At 46.2% G+C, this 18,302-nt stretch overlaps 1 protein-coding gene across 1 annotated transcript in view; it reads right to left on the minus strand.

Moving 5' to 3' along the window:
- The window catches only part of AGBL4 (AGBL carboxypeptidase 4), a 1,493,965-nt gene that overhangs the window by 36,991 nt on the left and 1,438,672 nt on the right, over window positions 1–18,302 (minus strand). The window lies entirely within an intron of this gene.

Raw genomic sequence — 18,302 nt, forward strand, 5'->3', positions numbered from 1 at the left:
TACTCCACCCACAGCTCTTCCCTTTGCTGGAAGCTTCCGATCTTTCCAGCTCCTTAACACAGCATGTCCTATCAGGTCTCCAGGCTTTGGCCTAGAATGTTCACTTCCTTCTTTGAGTTTTAGCTCCAGGTCCTCTAAGAAGCCATCCCTGCCTCCTATAGGCAGACTTATGTACCTTCTGCCTCATGTCCCCTCTGTACTTCATGTGTTCTTACACAATGTTCTTACTAATAGTAATGTTTTCATGTCAAATTCTCTATCAGACTGGACTTTTGGAATGCAGGGGCCTTTTCTGACCCACTTCTGGGTCCTCAGCCACCTTATAAGGGGCCTGGCACAGAAGGAAAGCTCAGGAACTTTTTGTTAAGCACATATATGAATAGTGGAATAAATGAACGGCCAACATCTGCGTCTTTTTGATTTTTATGTGTTCTCTGGTCTTTGTACCTAGACCCACTGGTCTCTGTGTATGCTTTGACCCTGGGTACACGGGGGTATAGTTCAAAACCCTGTTTAGATCACAGTAGACTTAAGACTCACTGAATGAGGTCAGAGTCCCTTGACCCGTGATCCATACTTGTGATTGCAATTTGAGTTCACAGAATATTGGAGCAGAAAGGGGTATTAGAGACTTCTTCATTCGACTTTACCCTTTAAGGGAAAAGGCAATGTCTTATTCATTTTTGATCACCAATGCCAAGCACAGGGCAGGTACAGAGAGGGTAATTACTTAGTAAATATTTGTTTTGCATTTTCCCCTCTAACACTTTAATAAATAGAAAAATGAAAGCCCAGAGAGGGGAAATGAAGTTACTGGGTCACACAGTAAGTTTCTGCGAGTCTGAGTCCTAGCTTGGCTTCTCTCACTTCCTGGAGACCACAACCTGATGGACTTTTTCTAAGACCTTGTTTCTGACACAGACCTCAGGTTACATGAAGTAGGTACTTCCTGGTTCCAAATTCATCTTAGATCATTGGTAGGTCCAACATGGATGTGTTAATGTTACTTTAAAGCCACAAAGGCAAAAGGCAGTGTGCTGTGGTGGCAAAAGAGAAGGCTTTCAAGGAGGACAACAGACTTGGGTTTGAGAATTAGCAGAAACGCTTGTTAACTAGATGACCTTGGGCAAATCTCCTAATTACCTGGAGCATCAGTCTCCTCTCCCATCCACCTACGCCCCCCCATGTGGGGACCATAATGGTGATCTTTTGGGGCTGTAGTAATGATCCCTGCTAATGCATGCCATTTACCCAAAACACCTTCATCTTAAGTGGTCAAACACTTACAGTGAGGTTGTGTTTTCAAACTGTACTTAAAAGCTGGCCTGTAGCGCTGGCCATCAGCTTTAGAGATTGCCCTTACAAAGACTTCCAGTCTAGACGCCCTGCCATCCTGGATTTTAATATTCAAAGTGCCACTGCTCACTATGGAACAGCCACTGACCATAAAGTCTGACATTTTGAAGATGAAAGTGCTTTGAATTAGTCATGCACATGTGAAGTCACTGTTCCTTCCTGTCCTCCTCTGGAATCTAAAAATGATTTTCCACAGAGCCTAGTAACTTTCCCTCAACAATTACCTTCCAGTATGGAGATACAGAAGAGAAAAAAACCTCTCAGTCACTCAGAAAAAACAAAAAACAAAATACCAACAACCAGTAGAGGCAGTGTGAGCCACCTCGGGGAGAGGGGTCTGTTCTGACAAAGGCTGGTGGTCTGCCGCCTCCCTCAAGGAGCTGTGGGCCCTGGAGGGCTGGGAAGGGTGAGACGAGGCAGGTGAAATCCCACACATGGCCTGGATGTGAGCATGGGAGGAACAGCAGAGCTGTGGAATCCTGGGCTCTGCGTTCCGAACTTGTCTGTGCCCCATGTAAGTTGGGTGACTCCAGGAAAGTTAGTACCATGGGCAAATATTCTCTCACTTATAAGATAAAGTGACTACGTCAAAAGGCTGCCAGGAGAATTAAATACGCTGATAGAGCCCTCAGCACACACTGGCACATACTAGCACATGGTAGGCAAACAGTAAACATTTCCCTTCTCTCAAGTGCTTCCCAACTTCCAAGACTTGAGGATGTCTTCCTCATGCTTTAAATGCTGTGCATTTCCAGAATCCCAGGAGCGTCCACTTGCACATACTGTGACTAATATGCTGAGCCAAGGGAAGTAAGCTTGGGATTTTCCAATCTGCCCTTAGTGCACAGAAGTAGGGAAGACCACAGTCACAGCTTCCTTGTGAGAGGACTCAGAAGAAGAATTTTAAATCCCTTTTGATTTAAATCTGGTCATCTGGCTGTGTGTGTCCCTGTGTGCACATGGTTTTCCAGCCAGGTGAGCAGATGATGGCCCAACCACCTACTCAGCTGATCCCTGACTTCCTGGGATCCCCCGGAAGTGAGCACACAGAATTGTCATGTGTAATGATAGCTATTATCATCCCTTGTGGGGAGCCAGTCAGAGTGTTAAGTAGATACACGTGTCACCATCTCTGAAGTCGAGAGAGGTGAAGTGATTTCCCACAGTCACACAGGGCTTAAGAATTAGGATTTGGAAAAAGTCAAATACGACCTCAGAATCTGAGCTCCCCACCACTGAAGCCCACCATCCTGGCCCTTGCCTGAGCTGCCCCGCGTGGTTGTCCTGGCTTTCTATGTAGCTGGGTGAAGAGACACGATAGTCGCCAAGGATGGTGTGAAGGACACAGCCTGTGCACTCCTGCATTAGCACAGCGTCTAGCTGGACCTCAGACAGCTGCACACTTGGGCTGTGTTTTAGGATTGTGCCCTTGGCTCTCATCAGGGGACACCATAAGAGGCAGAGTCATGACACTTGTATTGGCATCTGCTGAAGGAAAAGAAAGCTCACAAGGCCAGAGGCCACTGCCTCTTTCTGGGCTCCCAACACAGGTCCCTGGGTGAGAAATTTTCTTAAAAGCCTAGTGCTGCAAAATGCTTTTCTTGTGGCAGGTGCTTTGGTAGTAATTCACCACAAATGATAAATAAATGAGCAAGCAAATTAAAATATGTGGCTCAGGGACACATCCAAGATGTCGTGTGGGCCTCAGGGATGATTCCTTCTTCATTGCAAGCCTTCCCTGTAGGACTTACTGGGTACAGAGGCTCCCTTGGGCATCCTGACAGCCTCCGGTTGTCCCTTTGCTCAGATCACAGCCCCTCAGCAGGCACTGGAACAGCAAGCCATGCTGTCCTCCCTTGGGGAGGCTGTGAAGAGTCAGTGAGCCCTGAAAGACAGTTCATCTAAGGTGAAGGTCAAGTCTCCACTTTTCTGAATAGCTCAGTAAGTGGTGTTTGAATCTCAATGTGAACTGTGGCATGAGGAGCTGGGAAACAGGGGGAGGGAGAGAGAGAAGGGAGGGGTGCTAGGAAAGAAGAAGAGAAAGAACAAAAAGGGTTGAAAGGGAGACAGGGGAAGGGACTGCTGAGCCCCTGCCCAAGTCAGAGGCCATGTGGAGGAGCTGACACACGTCCCCTCATTCAGTCTGCACAACCAGTTAAGGTGTCAGCGCACTAAGCAACTTGCTCAAGGTCATCCAAGTGACGAATACCGAATGTGGATTTAGTGCAAAGCATTTCCACTGTTTGCCTTAGGAAAGAGAGAAAGGAAAAGTGGAGGAGATGGGAGGAGAGAAGGGAGGTTGTGGGGGAGAAGACAGAGGATGGAGAAGGTGAGAAGGTAGAGCAGAGCTGTGTGCAGAAGCGTGTGTGCATGTGAGAGAGAGTCAGATGGAAAGACAGAAAGGCAGAGAGAAAAGAGAAATGGAAATGAGGAGAATGAGAGAAAGGATGCTCACGCACAGTAAAACCTGGGAAAGCTGAGGGGTGTGCCACGCTCGCTCTCCTACAGCCCCCAGAGGTGGCTCAGGCTCCTAGACCTCAGGTCTTAGTCCAGACAAAGGACAAGGCTGCCTTCCAGTCCTCTGAGCTGAAGGGAGCCTGACTCACAGACAGCCATGCACCCTGGGGGCCAGGAGAGGGCACTTCAACCTCAGGAAACCACAACGAAGCTCCAGCTGGAGGTCCCTCAAAGGCAAGTGACAGAGGGAAAGAGTGGAGGGAGAATCCAGATTCTTCTTGGTGTGGTGAGTCACCAATCCAGTGGCCAGCATCCCTCTGATGGAGCCAGGTCAAGTGCTCATCCCTGAGGACATGAGCTGGGCCTTGAACTGAATTGGGTCCTCCTCAGCTGCCTCTCTCCCAGCCCAGCCCCTCCTCTGGGCCTGCCTCCTGCCCCTACTCTGTTCCAGATCGGCTTTTCATCCTCAAGGACAACATGCCTCTACCTCTCCCTGCAGCCCACTCCCTCCCCCCCCATTCACCAAGAATTATCCCTTTTTGAGTGCAGTGTGGAACAGTTTTCAAAACCATTTCTTGCCCACTATTTCATTTGATCTGCACAGCCATTCACAAAGCACGGGCAATAGGGGGAGTGCAAACTGAGGCACAGAGATAAAGTGTCATTTGTCCCTGATCACATTTAAAAAATAAAAATCACCGAGCTTTCTAGCTCTTAAATCCATGATGAGAACCCAAGAATCTTAACTCTTCATATGACATGTTTCTTCAGTGCCAGATTAACCTGTGCTGTCTCTGAGTGTCAAGTACCATATCTTGGCCACAGAGTAGGCCCTGGTTTTAGGGACAGGTCTTGGATGTAGGCCCAGTCCTGATCATTAACAACTCTGTCCTGGTAAAGGAAAAGTTTGAATTATGGACACGAGTACAGATATCACAGTATTCCAAGAACACTTTCAAGAAGATTGCTATTTAAGAATCTGAAGAACTCCTTAAGAATTTTAAGAACTTTTCATGTTCTTAACAGAACATGAAAAAATCCAAACAGATTTCATCTTTTCTGATGTCCTAGGAATTTATTACTTAGATTTTACCCAATTATTATTTTTTTTAATATTTTGAGACAGAGTCTCACTCTGTCACACTGGGTAAGAGTGCTATGGTGTCATCACAGCTCACAGCAACCTCAAACTCTTGGGTTCAGGTGATCCTCCTGCCTCAGCCTCCCCAGTAGGTGGGACTACAGGTGCCTGCCATGACACCCAGCTAGTTTTTCTATTTTTAGTAGAGACGGGGTCTCTCACTCTTGCTCAGGCTGGTATCAAAGTCCTGAGCTCAAGCAATCCACCTGCCTTGGCCTCCCAGAGTGCTAAGATTACAAGTGTGAGCCACCGCGCCTGTCCTGATTTCACCCAACTCTTTGGAAGGAGTCTAGTAATAGTAATACAAATAGTGCCATTTATCAAGTGCCTACTATGTTCCAGGTAATCTATTAGGCATGTGAGAATATATTTTTTTAATGTTCCCATCTACTCAACCCTGTGAGGTAAATATCATTATAGTCATTGGTACAGATGGGCAATGGGTTCAGAGAGATTAGGTCACTTGCTCAACTTCTCACAACTGACAAATAACAGAACTAAGATTTGCACCCAGGTCAGCCTGATTCCAAAGACCTTGCTCATTTTCTTCGTATTATTTAACAATTGGTATCTCTTAGTTACATATCAGATATTAGCTCCTCAACCATACGGCCAGTTTCTTCAAAGAAAGTGTCCTTTAGTGAGGCAATCAGAAGATTTAATATCAGAAGAGACAAGTTCAAGTTTCTGAAAGGGAATTGCACCATCACCCATACACTGTGCCACCTGGACAGGCTTCCTCTGTCTGCCTCTGAGTTTCCTTCTGTACATTTAGAGCCCAAGGTTACAGCCACTCAACTCTGCATCCCTTGAAACCAGCTCAGGGTCTGATGCTGTCTGTAGGTGCTCAGTGAGTCAGCCCCAGGTTCTAGACCTTCCTTGTTATCATGTTCCCTGCAGAGATTTGGAATGGAACTGCCTCCCACTGCCCTTGTTTTGACCTCTAGAGCCACAGAGAACAGACCTGTTCCCTCCACTTTGCGAAAGCTATTTAGAGATTTGACTAAAGCAATTATGTGACCTCCAAATATCTTCTTCCCAAGGTCCTGGCTTGGGATACACACTCAAGGACAAAATGCACCTTCCTCCTCTGACCTGTGGCTTCCTTGTTTATAAAATAGAGATCTCACAGCCTTCGCACTCCTGCATTAGCGCAGCGTCTAGCTGGACCTCAGACAGCTGCATGCCTGGGCTGTGTTTTAGGATCTCTCAAGACTGTTGTGGGGATCACAGGAGGTGGTGGTTCTGAACACCTTTATACACTGCTAAGTGCTGTTCACTTCTGGGTGGTCCACCCAGGATTTGGCATCCTGTAGGGACTTTGTAAATATTGCAAATATATTTTGCTTTAAACTGAAGTCCAAGCATCCCTGCCTCCTCTCTCTTCCCCAATGACTCATGGCAAAATCTGCCATGGCTGGAGAGTGGTGGCCCCATCCCCTCCTCCCTCCTCTCTCCTCTCTCCTCTCACTTCCTCCCAGCCATGACTCCCACCTCCTGTCTCTTGAGACACATCAATAAGCCGAGCACGGCCACAACCCAAGCTAAAGGCTCTGGTCTCAGATAGAGTTGGCAGCTGCCTCCTCTTATTGGCAACACATTTATCATCTTGAGGAAAATATTGACGGGTAAGAAATTCCAGACAACAGCGTGTCTCGGCAGGGCATGCAGCCCGAAGTGAGCTCGGAGGTGCTGGGCCCAGGTCTTTCTGAAGACAGGCAGGGTCGATGGTCCTGTGTAGAATGGCCTCTTGCCCCCAGGGGTCCAACCAAATCCTAAGATGACTGTGTCAAGCACACAGTAGATATTTGATAAGCATGAGTTAGATCCAAATTAAATAAATTCTTTGACTAAGGCCTGAAGGATGGAGGCCTGTTGGCCAAACCTTTCACTTAACAGACAGGATCCTGGGAAGGGTAGTGACTTGGTCACAATCCCACAGCAAGTAAGTGGCAGAGACTAGACCAAAGAAGTATGTGGTTCATGAACCTCACACCGGACGCTGTCCATTGGACAACATTCTAAGGTTAGGAGGTATCCCCAAACCTTTGGTCAGACAGCTGAGAAACTGCATCTAGGGGAATCAGGAAAGAGCTTCTCTGACTCACTTCCAGAGCCGGCCTCCCAGAGAACACACTCTGTTCAAGATGAAAGAGTGAGGGGCGAGCAGGTGTTTCTTGGTGGGTGTTGCGGCACTGACTTGTGGTGCACTCATCTGTCTCTAGCTGAGCCCGTCCGCCCATCCTCCCCACTGGACAATTCTCTCCCTGTAACACCAGTGTGGTTATGGATCACTAGATCTTCACCAACTGGTTCCCACAGCCTTCTCCAGCCTCATCGCCTTCCTCTTCCCAACTTGCACCCAAGGCCTAGACTTGTCCAAAGGAGGGGAGCAGTTCTCTTAATGCTCTGGACTCAGCACGTGCTGCCCTCTCTGCCTGCAGGGCCCGACACTCCCTTCTCCTCCTCCTAGACTTCGCCGAGGTGATGGTGCTAGCTTGCTGCAAGTAATCCCACCCTTGATACCCCCAAGGCTGGATGAGATGCTCCTCTCTGTGTCCTCTGCTCCCCTCTGTCACAACTCTCCAGGGTCAGTGTCCTGCCCATCTCCTCCACCATACGTGGAACATCTCCAGTAAGGCTGTGGCCACTCAGCCCTGCATCCCTCGAAACAGCATAGGGCCTATTCCTTATGTAAGTGCTCAATGAATCAGCCCGACATGCTCCTTCCCCACCATTATCTTCTCTACAAAGTTAGGAATAGAGCTGTCTCCCTCTGCCTTTGTTCTGACCTCTGGAGCCATATAGAAGGTAGAGCCCTTTGCTTCATGACAGCTCTTTAGCCATTTGACCAAAGCAATTATATAGCCCCTCACATGTCTTCTTTCCAAGGAAAATATCCTCAATCCCTTGACCAGTTTCTCCTATGTCATAGCTTTGAGTAGAATGACCAACCATCTTGCTTCGCCCAGAACAGTTCTGGTTTCAGTATTGAAAGTTCCCTGTCCCAGGAACATCCTCAATCCCTGGCAAACTGGGATAGCCAGTGGGACAGTTAGTAAACCTGGCTTTATGTTCCCTTTACAGCCCATTCTTCAGGGCCCTTGCACCATTAAATCAATATCTGATGTAAGAGTAAGGGGCAGAAATGAACACAGAGCTCCAGGGGTCTGTGACACAGCAGGGTAAAGAAAGGCCTGTCTGTACCTCTTTGCTCTCCAAATCTGCTTCTGTTAATACAGCCAGAGTCAGCCTCATGTTTGGCAGGAGGATAGTATGAACTGGGCGGATGTGGGAGTTGACACATTGCTCTATTGATCAATATCAACCTTAATAGTGTCAATTAAGATGCCTAAACCCATTTTACTACATGGAAAACTTCATTCCCCAAATTACTGCTTCCAAAGCTGCTTTTGTTTAATTTGTTTTACTCTAAAGGCAGAAATTATTCAACATCTTTGTTCTAAATGTTGACAAGCCCCCCACCACCACAACCAAGTGTTCCAGGCATGCATCCATTCAACAGTTATTTATTAAACACCTATAATGTATCAGATAATCCCTGTCATTGTCCTTTGGGCTGGTCAAAGTTAGGCCCAAACCTGTAATTGGTTGGCACTGATCTTGGGGTTCTCTCCACATTTGAATAACAAGAAGGTGAACACAAGTGTTGTGTGTATAATTTGCAAATGAACATGAATATAGAGAAACTGGTTCAAGTTACTTAGAAACCAGCCAAGATTTCTCTGACCATCAGTTAACAGCCATAATCCTGAAACAATATCAACTCTCTTTATCATCAACTTGGTTTCCATGGAGCCTTGCGGGGCTGCTAGTGAAGGCTGACAGTTATCACTATAAAATAACTTTACAACTTTGTAATTTGTAGCTCTCTGCTGACAGTAATATTAACAGCATTTCAAATTATGGCTATAAACTTGACAACAGCAGATAAAATCCTTAGAAACTTCATTTTAGGGGATGAAGGAGGATGGGGAAAAGTAATGAATTTTTGGTTTTCCAGCCCTGGGCAGGACACAGTCAGAAATCAGAGGCGCACTTTGGAGCTGGGAGGCAGTTAGTCCACGTCAGAGTTCACAAAGGGCAGGGCAGCTCAACCAGGCGGTGCAGAGAGAGGAGGGGCTCTGGGTGGCACCCAGTACAGCTGCATCTGGGATATCACAAATAGGTCAAAGCTAGGGGCAGGGAAACCCACAGAGGGGGAACTAGTAAGAGCTGGATAGTGGGTCCCAACCACTGTGGGGTTTAGAAAAAGGTTCTTTTCCTACAGGAAATAGAAGGATTCTGGGCTGACTACAGAGCTGGAAGCTGGACCAATCTGGATTTAAATTCCCACTCTACCACCAATAGATGTACAGCCCCGGACATGTTATTTGATTTTTTTTAGGCTTCAGTTTCCCTATTTGTGAAATGGAGGTGTTATCTCAAAGTCCCAGATCAAACGATTATCTGTGCATCTGGAAATAAATTTAAAAACCACACCATTTCATCTTCTAATCTAAAGATAGCAAAATTAGGACCAGGGATAGGGAGCAGACCTCCTGAAACCCATGTGGCAAGTTACAGGTAAAGCCAATGCCCCAGTGCAGGAATCCTGACTCTCTTCCTGAAGCACATTCTTAATATTATTATTTTACCATTGCTACTACTGCGATTAGTCATCCATTCAGCCAATCAGAAGGATTCGTATTTACAGCTCAAACTGTAGTCTATGTCTGTAAGGAGGAGGGAAAAAAAATCAACAGACTTCGGTACAGACGTCTGTCCCCCAAACCCTCGGATTGGAGCTTTTTTGCTTTTACCTTGGGCATGACAAAAAAGTACCAAGAGGTACCTAGGTATCTCTAGATGCCAATTAACAGGGAAGACCTGACTGCTTTCTATGCTTCAGTCCTCCACTAAAAGGTAAAGCCTCTCATGCAAGAACAAATGTCCAGATGGTCCTCACGCCCACCCCCCCATTTCTCTGAATCGCACGGATCAGATCACTCACTGCCCGATTAGCAAGCCAAGTGCACTAGGAACTCCTGGGTGAGGCCTGCCCCCACTCCACTCATTCATTCATTTCCATTCACTGAGGGTTTACCTAATATTGGGATTTGGCCAGAGAAGTGAAGTGATATAACCAAGGTCACACAGCTTTATGAGACAGTAGGAGGCAAAAAGCCAGACTGGAACTGGGATGCTGACTCATCAAGTAAAAGCTTACCTGATGTGCACACCAAGAAAATAACGTCCTTCATTGTGCCTTGAAAGCACCTAGTAGAAAAATCAGTTTGACTCTGTCCAAAGCCCACGTCACTGTCCACATCTTCAGGCCCATAGAGCTATCTGCCTGACAAAATTCTCCATTTGGATGTCACATAAGCCCCTTATTCTCAACACATTACAAATACAGCTCAAAATAACCCCATCCTCAACCCGTTTCTCTGGTAGCCTATATCTAAGTGAGCTGTTCAAATCAAGAACCCGGGCATCTTCTTTGGCTCTTTTTTTCTACCCCATATCCCAACATTCAGCAAGAATGCTCAATCCTAAATGTTAGACACTGGAACATATTGTTAAAATGAAGCTGTTTTAGTTATGGCTTCTGGCTCGGCGCCTGTGGCTCAAGTGGCTAAGGCGCCAGCCACATACACCTGAGCTGGTGGGTTCGAATCCAGCCTGAGCCTACCAAACAACAATGATGGCTGCAACTAAAAAAAAAAAAAAATAGTTACGGTTTCTGCTGAGATCCTAAGAACATAGACACCACATTTCAAAGTGACCTATGAAATCTTCATGCAGGATTTGCAAAAGAAAACCAGAAAAGCAGTTTTGCAACCTTTAGCTCACTTTCAGACAAGAGAGTCAGTGGAGGGGTGCGGTGACCCCAACAGAGGTGAGCCACCACATCACCAGGACTGAGGAAGAACCACAAGCAACCAACCTGAGCAAATACATCTGCCTTTATCAAAAGGTCTCCAGCCCCAGGAGAAGGCTGGGGCCATCCCGTGAGAGTGTTCCTCACCCAGACCTTTTCTGCCCTTTCCTGCTCTCCCGCATCCTGCTCAACCTGGAAGGGGTCAACAGCTACTGTTAGCCACACAGGGGCCGGGGGAAGGAAACAGAAGTCAGCCAGACCCTACCCTCCTTGGTCATGGGAGCAGACTATTTAAGAAAGATTAGAGATAGAGGCTGAGGAAGGTTTTTGCCTTAAAGAGGTTTGATGTTTTTGATTGGACCAGATGTAGTCATTGCTGAACTGAGACTGTTTAGTGACTAGAATTAATTAGAGAACTTTTAATTTCCTGAGAGTGACTGAAGACTCATGCTAGAGCTTTTATATTCTCTAGATCTATAGTCTCTAACCATCTACCATTTATCTATTTACAAAGCCAATGGGAGACAAAAAGCAGTTTCCTAATTGTACCTTGTGAGTACTGCCTATTCGATGTACCTGTCACATATTTCAGAAATCTTTCTCCTTCTCTTCATGGTCTGGCTCTGCCTATATTTATTAATCACCCGCTGCCTCTGGCCCAGCCCCAGCTACCTTCCAATACTTTGGACGTAGCATCCTCTCTCTGACATCTGGGTGCTTCCCTGTGCTTCTCCCTCTGCCAGGAAGGCTGCTCCACTTATTTTCTTGCCTGAATTCCATTCATCCTGGAGATCTGAGCCCTGGTTTCTCTTCCTCCACCAAGCCTTCCTTCCCACTCCCTCCACATTGCCCCAACTCGCTTAGATGACCCCACTGCTTCCCCAGCCAGCAGAGCTTTCCTCTGCCAGACCATTTATCCCTCTGTGATACTGTCGTCTCTTTACCTGCCTTCCTTCCCTCCAAACTGTCCTCATCTTGAAAGCAGAACTATGCTTTATTTATCTTTCTCTAGTGTCTAATGAGTTTTGTTGGATGGGTACATAAATAAATGATGTCGTCAATGTCTGATGTATGTTTCAGAGGACCCAGTGCAAGGCATATAGTGGGCTCTGAATTGAGACTAATCCAATTAACTGAAGTTGAAATCTCAGCACCTTCTCTTGGCCATACCAGCTGTACCCTTGTCCCAGAGCCAGCATTTTCTGATTTCAGTGTGTCCATAGCTATAAGCCTGGGTAGAAACCAGTCTGCTCAGGACCCAAGGTCTCTGTTCCCAGTGTTTTTTCTCATCCATTATATCGAAGAGCTATTTCCTCTTGGCTTGTAACCAGACCATAAACAAAGGCCCGAGAAGCTCTGAGTTACTTTATGATTCCAGTTTAGCCTTTCTTTCTCTCTTTTTAAAATCATTTGAACACATCATATTTATTATTTGGCAAGCCAGTAAAACGTAACCAGGGTTTGCTGAAAAATGGTTGAAAATCCTCAGGAATTTGTCATTTCACAAGAACAACAAAACAACAAATGACAGGAAGAAAAGTCAAGGGAACCAAGATTTAAAGGCCCTGAGATATGCCCAGTGATTCATCTGCATTGTCCCTGCATGTAACTCTAACAACCTTTGGAGTAAATAATCATTATCCTTACTTTACAGATGAAGAAAGTGAAGTTCAGAGTGCTTAAGTAGCAAATTAGGGCCCTCGGGGAGAATGACGGAAAGAAGAACTCAAACCCAGAATATAACTCTTCTGACCCCAGAGTTATATTCTTGCCTCAGCCATGCACAGTCAAGAGCTCCAAAGGCCACAGGCCGGGCAGAGGCCTCCAAGGAGGCCTCAACTTCAGTTTCTGTTGAAAGCCATGAGCCTTCCTCCCCAAAAAGAACTCTGCATGTTTACATTCAGGTTTGCATAAATTTTAGATAGTTGATGGGCTTTTCTTGAAGCCCAGGAATGGGCCCCTTAATTGAGAACCCCTAAACTCAAAGAATGAAAATAGCGATTGGTTTGGCCTGGTCAGCTGTCCAGGACACTTTCATATTGATTTTCTCTATTAGATGAGGAACTCTTGTGTTCATGGGATTGCTGAATTTTAAAACTCACTAAATAACAGAATTATGAATTCTTTATATCATAAGTTCATGTAAGTATAGCATTAGATTTTTAGTATTTTTTTTTTATTTTTTTTTTTACAGACAGTCTCACTTTATCACCCTTCCGTAGAGTGCTGTGGTGTCACAGCTCACAGCAACCTCCAGCTCCTGGGCTTAGGCGATTCTCTTGCCTTAGTGTCCTGAGTAGCTGGGACTACAGGCACCCACCACAACATCCGGCTATTTTTTTGTTGCAGTTTGGCCAGGGCTGGGTTCAGACACACCACCCTCAGTATATGGGGCCGGCGCCCTACTCACTGAGCCATAGGTACAGCCTGGCATTAGATTTTTAGAATCAGAAAAATCTTAATGGAAGAGCAGGACTTAGAGAGAGTAAGGTTGGCAGCTCTCAAAGTGCTTATCCCAGGGGCAGCAGCATTAATGTCACCTGGAGGCTTATTAGAAATTAAAGTGGCGCCTGTGGCTCAGTGGGTAGGGCGCCAGCCCCACATACCGAGGGTGGCAGGTTCTAAACCCAGCCCTGGCTGAACTGCAACCAAAAAAATAAAAAATAGCTGGGCATTGTGGCAGGCGCCTGTAGTACCAGCTGCTTGGGAGGCTAAGGCAGGAGAATAGCAAAAGCCCAAGAGCTGGAGGTTGCTGTGAGTCCTGTGACGTCATGGCACTCTACCGAGGGCGGTAAAGTGAGACTCTGTCTCTACAAAAAAAATAAAAAGAAGAAATAAAAGTTCTTGGGCCCCACCCCAGACCTACTGAATCACAAATCCCAGGGATGGGGCAATGTGCTTTCTAACATTCCCAGGATGTAACTCTGATGAGCATTCAGCAAGAAGAGCTGTGGACCAGGCAACTTATTCAAAACTACACAGCCAGTAAGATCTTGGGGGCCTGCTTTTAACTGCTATGTTGTGCACTTACCTGGACATGAGACAGAAGAGTTCCTCTCCTACCTAAACCACAAGCTCCAAATTCAGAGAATCAGTAGATGTTAATTGATGCTTGGCCTCTGGAAACGTCTGGTCAGATTTACCCAGGGAAATAAGCGGGAGAAGCAACTGCCTTTTCTACATTAAGACTTTAGTTCCTCACTGACATCAAGGGCACTGTTACATTCCTCATGGGAATGAAGATTTCCTGCCTGTTCAACACGCCTCCCTGCTTCGGTCACAGGGGAGTTACACCCAGGCCTGGCGTAAGCTTCATTTCACACCTAAGAGCAACTTGGAGGAATGCTGTGGAGAGTAGTTGATATTAAAAACTCAAAAATTGCTCAACTACAAGTTGGACTTTATCTAATAAATGCAAATAACATACAACATAACCTGATTTGTACTCTTATATCAATCTGAAATTTTAAAAAAACCTCAAAAATTAATTTTAAGGGTGAGGGAAGGGGAGAGATTTATTACAAGATACAAAATTATGGCTAGATAGGAGGAATAAGTTCTAGGGTTCTGTACCACTGCAGGATAAGTTTCATTAACATTAAGACATAGTTTCAGATTGGTAGAAGAGAGGATATTAAGCTTTCCTAACACGAAGCAATGATGAATGTTTGAGATGATGGATATGCTAATTGGCCCAGTCTGATCATTATATTATATATGTATCAAAACATCACTATGTGCCCAATAATTTGTCAATTTAAACATAAAATAAAAAGAACATTGTGAAAAGAAAACAAAAAACAAAAAAAAAAAAATCAGAAAAATCTTAGAATGTCAGAGCTGGAAGGGATCAGAGTAGTGATCAAGTGTACCCATAATTTTAATTCCGACAGGTAGAATTCCTCTGTTAGACATGGAGGATGAGAGAAGGGACAAGGCTCGCTTGGGGCCAGCCAGCAATAGTGCAGAGTCAGAATCCAAACCCTGGTTGCTGGCTTCGAAGCAGGATCATCAGGTTGAAGACTTAACCAACAGAACACAGGCCCTGCATTCTGTGGGGGGTGAGAAAAGTCAGGACCAGAACATTTGTCACGGTCCTACCAGAAGCGGGGCAGTACCACCGGCAGGCTGCGGACAGAATGCAGCATTTTCACCCTCTCGATAACACTGCCACGTGGGTAGTATTTTTATTTTTCAAATGGGGAAACAGACTCAGCGTGGTGAGATAACAGCTCGGGTCACACAGCTAGGTAAGCGTCACTGACTAGGTCCGTTGCTTTATTTCCCTGTTGTACCAGGGAAGGGAAGTCAGACAGTAAACCCCTGGTCATGTTTAGCTAGTGTTTTTCATGAAGGGAGAAACATTCAATTATCAGACATATAAGGTCCAGTCTGCAAGGGGAGTAGACACTATTGTGGGCCTGGGTGAAATATCCCTTGAGATTCCTGACCTTCCCCAGCCTTTCCCTCATCTTACACTTATCCAGCATCCTCTGGCTAACTATCTGGACTCCACGTGCCCTGATACTGGGACTGGGAAGTGGGCACCCTGGATGACAGCCATGAGAATGCCCATCGTGGGAATTGGACATCCCCCGCTGGGTGAGCTGGTTGGTGTTCTGTGGTGAAGGCAAGGCCCTCAATTAATGTGACCCCACCAACGCCCACAGCCCCATGAACTCCACCAACACAGACACTGGGAGCTTGCTCTAACTGCCTTATCTAACTTCTTTATCAAAATGCGGGTCTTGGCTTGGCACCTGTAGCTCAGTGAGTAGGGCACTAGCCACATACACCGAGGCTGGAGGGTTTGAGCCCCACCTGGGCCTGCTAAACAACAATGACAACTACAACCAAAAAGTAGCTGGGTGTTGTGGTGGGCGCCTGTAGTCCCAGGTACTTGGGAGGCTGAGGCAAGAGAATTGCTTAATACCAAGAGGTTGCTATGAGCTGTGATGCCACAGCACTCTACCCAGGGCAACATAGTGAGACTGTGTTTCAAAAAAATAAATAAATAAATACTGCAGGTTTTTATCCACACTCACATAATCCTTTTCAATGTTTTAACCAAGAGTCACTTAATATTTAGTTTATAGACTAAACTATTTCCTTTCACCTCATTGCAACTCAGTGAGGTTGAGTATCGTTGTCTTGCTATCACAGTTTAGGAAACAGAGTATACAACTTGCCAAGATGGCACATCTAATAAGTGGCTGAGCTGGGATTCAAACCCAGATACACCTGAATCTAAAGTCGATTGTCTTTGCATAAACCATACTTTTTTTGTATTTTCTATATAATTCTAATGTGGGAGGTTAGACAGGCATGATGATCTCTGGTCCCTGTGTAATGAGGAGGAAGCTCATGTCAGAGGGTTTGGAGGACTTGCTGAAGGGCGCTGTCTGGGATGATGTGACACAGAATCCAGGTCACCTGACTCCCAAACTAGATGACACTTTCTCCCAGACCACATTGCCATTCCCGTCAGACCATGTAATTTCTTTTTTCTGATTAACACATGGAGCCAGCAGCCAAAAAAGATCACAGTCTGTCTGCCTGAAGTCTCCCTCTGTTATGAAATGAGAGTTTGAAAAGAAATGTATTTCAAACAGGACCCAGGTTAAATCACCTTTGCCTGTGTTGAATTGCTCTGTGCTTCCTTGGTTTCTTCTTCAGTTTCTTCTTCTTAACCTTCTAGAACAAGGCAGGTGGTTCCATCAGCATCGTGGCTGCTCAGCCTATGTGCAGCCTCTCTGCTCACCCTTAACTCCTTCCAGATCCTAGCTCCTGTGCCCCACCGCCATTCACATCTAATCCATTACCAAGTCCTCTCAGTTCCACATTCCAAATATTCCACAGCCACACCCTAGGTTAGGCCTGAGTTATCTCTCACCTCTATTGTCCTTACAGCCTCCTAAGGCATGTCCTTGCTACAGTCTTGACCCCTTTCCAATCTGTCCTTCCCACTGCTGACAGAGTGGCTTTCTACTGGAATTTCTCCATCACAGAACTCATCATATGCATTACAATTGTCTCTTTCTTTTTCTGTCTCCCCGAGAAGACTGAAAACTGTGATTCCAGAACCTGACTTCCTGTTCAACATTTTACCCCAGGTACCCTAGTGATTCCTGTCACACGTTAATGGTGTGTTTACTTTAGATGAGTGAGGATTAGGTGTTGAGGGGTAGAAACCCTGGGCCTGGGCTGAGAGAGGGGCACTCTACTGAGAAACACATGTACTCCCAACACAAAAGCTTGTGAGCAGTGGTAAGAAAAGCCAGGAGAGCCCATCAAACTGGACGTCTTAAACAATGCCATGCTAAGTGTGGCCTCCTTGGAGGGGCCCACTTCTCTTTGTGAATAAGGTTTACAGAATCCCCTTTGGTGCACAAGCTCAAACTCTTCTTCCAGGAAACCTTCTCTATCCCCATTGCCACAATATTGCAGAAGAGCAAAGCAGGTGCAGTGTGAAATGTATTAGAGGAGCTAGTGCCCCTTGGAGAAGTCACAGGCCACAGGTCAGCAGATGTCCACATGTGTGTGGAGTAGGGGGTGGACTGGGGAGGGGCGGTGTGGTGCATAAGAGCTGGCCAGGACTTTGGAAACCACCAATCCTCTGCCTCAGAGGGGAACTTGCGCCCTTGGCCTTGCTGAGCCAGCTGGGTCTTAAGCAGACTCCAAGATGACTGCCTCAGTCTCCCGCACTCTCAGCTATTACTGTGATCTCTCCTAAGTGTCCTAGAGGGTCTGGATACTATTCTAACACCTGGCCTGCGCCCTGTGAACCCCTCTGTCTGAGGCCTTCCGTGTGTCCCCCAGAGCCACTGAGCTGCCATCGGCAGGGTGTTCTAGCTCTAAGCCACATTGCAACCAGGAAAGCTGCTCTCCCGCAGGGCATGGTGGGAGCTTCATAAACACTCATCAAGCCTTGACAGGAGGCTAAAAAGGCACTTCTTCTTATAGGGAGGGGGGATTTGCATAAATACTGAGTTCTTTTCACCCAAGTTTCTGTTTTCCTCCCTCAAATGTATCTCTTTCTCTGAGAAAACTTTTAGAAGAGGAGAAATGGTCAATCCAAAAACAAAGGAAATCAGAATGTGCCGCCATCTGCTACAGTCCTGATGAGGTGACCTTGAAATTAAAATCAACACCTCAGAAACCAGAATTACTAAAATAATCTCTAAAACATCAAACAAGTCAGAAAGTGACCTCTAATTTCATCAGGGCAAGGCTGAGAGTCTTCAGAGAAATTTTTGGGGAAACTAAGAGGAAAAGCAATTTTTCAAAGGAAAAACGAAGGTAGAGAGAAAGATGGACGGAGGATGTGGGGGGAAAGACGAGGAAGACGGAGAGCAAGGCAAAGGGGAGAAAGGAAAGGAGGAGGGGGCTGGGCGCGGTGGTTCACGCCTGTAATCCCGACACTCTGGGAGGCTGAAGGGAGTGGATCGCTGGAGCTCAGGAGTT

The sequence above is a fragment of the Nycticebus coucang genome, chromosome 22 (assembly GCF_027406575.1).
Source record: "Nycticebus coucang isolate mNycCou1 chromosome 22, mNycCou1.pri, whole genome shotgun sequence".
NCBI lineage: Eukaryota > Metazoa > Chordata > Mammalia > Primates > Lorisidae > Nycticebus > Nycticebus coucang.